The sequence below is a fragment of the Ictidomys tridecemlineatus genome, chromosome 5 (genome assembly GCF_052094955.1).
Source record: "Ictidomys tridecemlineatus isolate mIctTri1 chromosome 5, mIctTri1.hap1, whole genome shotgun sequence".
Taxonomy (NCBI): Eukaryota; Metazoa; Chordata; class Mammalia; order Rodentia; family Sciuridae; genus Ictidomys; species Ictidomys tridecemlineatus.
The window spans coordinates 41,198,407-41,200,671 of record NC_135481.1 but is presented as its reverse complement, the minus strand read 5'-3'; the positions used below and the strand labels follow the sequence as shown (position 1 = coordinate 41,200,671).

Genomic DNA, 2,265 nt, shown 5'->3' with positions numbered 1-2,265 from the left:
AGTATTAAAAGCACCTCTAATGCTATTGAAAAGCTAGTGTTGGGGCTCAAAAAACAGTATCCCAAAGGCATGTACTTTGACATGCTGAGAGACCTGAGGTCGTACCCCAGAATCCAAGTATGTATGACCTTCCCTCATTTCTCCCTCTCCCAGTTCAAGAAGAGGCTTTTTGCAAGGTTTGTCTGTTCAGAGTCTGGACCCCTGAGGAGGAAAATAAGGATCCTGATGTCCTTTTGAGAGCTTTCATTAATTAAACTCATATTGCAGGAGGAAAGACTGAAGTCTGTCAACACACCTGGACTGGCTTTTGTCTCACTTTTGGTCACTGGAATAGAGGACAAAAGCTCTCTGTTTAGTCCCACACTTGTAGTCCCACTTTTTCCTCTATTTCAGTTCTATAGAGAATCACTGAAGAATCATGTGTGTTTTGCTGGCTAAATGGACTTTGTCCCCAAGACACTGTATGTTCTCAAAACTCAAGGAGTTCCCCTAAAAATCCACTATACCCCTCAAGATTATTTCCATTCCCCATTCTTCTCCCTCCTCTATTGGAAAAGTGGTATATATTTCTGAATGATGCTGGGCTGGTGGGTGGTCATGCATTCCTGTGATTTTTCCTCTATGCAATGATTTCCCCCTTTTTCACATTAATAAACTATAGTATACCTTTTCTCCTATTTAATCTTTGCGTGTAGTTTATTCTAGCAAATCTGCAGAGAGCAGAGGGGAAATTTTCCTTTGCTTCTACACTAACTGAAGGAAGAATATCTTAGAATGACATTGTGAATAGTTACAGAGGCATGATTAGGTTTCTACCACACCCCTGCCTCATGGAGTTCTGTACTAGCCAACTCAGTCCTCACTGAACGTGCACCTGGGCAGAATCTCAAGGGCAGTGAGTGACCTTGACTGAGATGGCCAAGCCAGAGAATAAACAGCTAATAACCTAAGATTGTAACTGGGTTAATGTCCATCAGCATTACACCTATGCTAGCCAAATTCATAGTTAAACTCTCCTCCTAACTTTAGAAATGATCACAGGAGAGAAACCAATAATAATAAGAATGACAGTCTACACTTACTGAGCACTTATCCCATACTGGGCTCTGTTTAAAACTCTATGTGTATAACTATCTGAATTCTCACAATCTGTCTTAGTTGAAATATCACAACTTGTATTAATTAGTACAACACTTCCAACAATAATAAAGGGAAAGAAAAATAATTTTCTTTTTACCCTTTTAGCAGGGACTCCCTATCATAAAAGACTAATTAATAAGAGAAAAACAGAAGTTTATCAACATGTACATTCATGGGGAGAACATCCATAGAAAAGTAAATTCTAGAGAAGTTCCTGAAGACAGTATTTAAACATTAGGCTTATATTGCTCTTCAGCTTTTTGGCTAAGATCAACTGTACTATCTGTTCTTATTGATTTAATATCTGATAGTCCTCTTTCTGAGGAGAATACATTAAATGGATTTTTGGAGCAGGAAGATAGAATATGGCTTGCTCCATCCACACCACACATTGGCCTGGTATTGTAGTACTTCCAGGAATGGTACACACCCCTGCCTCTGTCCCCTGCTCCCCAAAATATTTGGCTCAAATCCATCATTTTCTGAATCAAAGAAAGAATGGTATGGGATGGTCAGGAAAAGCACATTAATACAATGTAAGGTTTGTTGAACAGATGTAAATAGGTGCCTCCTCCATTGAATCTTGAGTAATCTACTCATTCTTTTCTTCTTGGAACAGACTGGGAGACACCCTTGCAAATAGAGCCTTCCTTCATAGATGTCAATTTCTCACACAGAAGAACAACTTTTACAGCAACTCCTGTAATGGCAGTTTCTCAAGATGACCAGGTGCAAATAATAAAGATGACCAAAAGGCATGTTTTGGGATGGTGTATTCTTGTCTCTTATAGCTTGATTTGGGGTGATGTGTCCTGTGTCTATTCAGATACTATTATTTTTTAGATCATAAAACTGAGGCACAGAAAGGATAAGTAACTTACTCAGGGTTTTACAGCCAGGAAGTAGCAATGTCAGAATTTAAATTATGGTGTTCCAAGTCCAAAATATGACTTTAATCATTACTCCTTGGGGCCTTAATAGCCAAAGTAGTTCATGAGAACAAACAAATGGCTTGAAAACAATAAACAGATGGTGAAGAACAAAATATGTTTACCAAGCTGGTTTCATTTCTCCACCTTATCTGTGTCCCAGGAGCAGTGGGGTGGAGTGGGCAGAGTCTGAAGG

General features: G+C 39.1%; 1 non-coding gene across 1 annotated transcript; it reads left to right on the top strand.

Moving 5' to 3' along the window:
- The first annotated feature begins 1,384 nt into the window (after nt 1-1,384).
- LOC120887051 (U2 spliceosomal RNA) lies at nt 1,385-1,573 on the top strand. Its single transcript, XR_005730219.2, has one exon. It is a non-coding gene; the product is annotated as a U2 spliceosomal RNA (small nuclear RNA).
- Nucleotides 1,574-2,265: the final 692 nt, after the last annotated feature.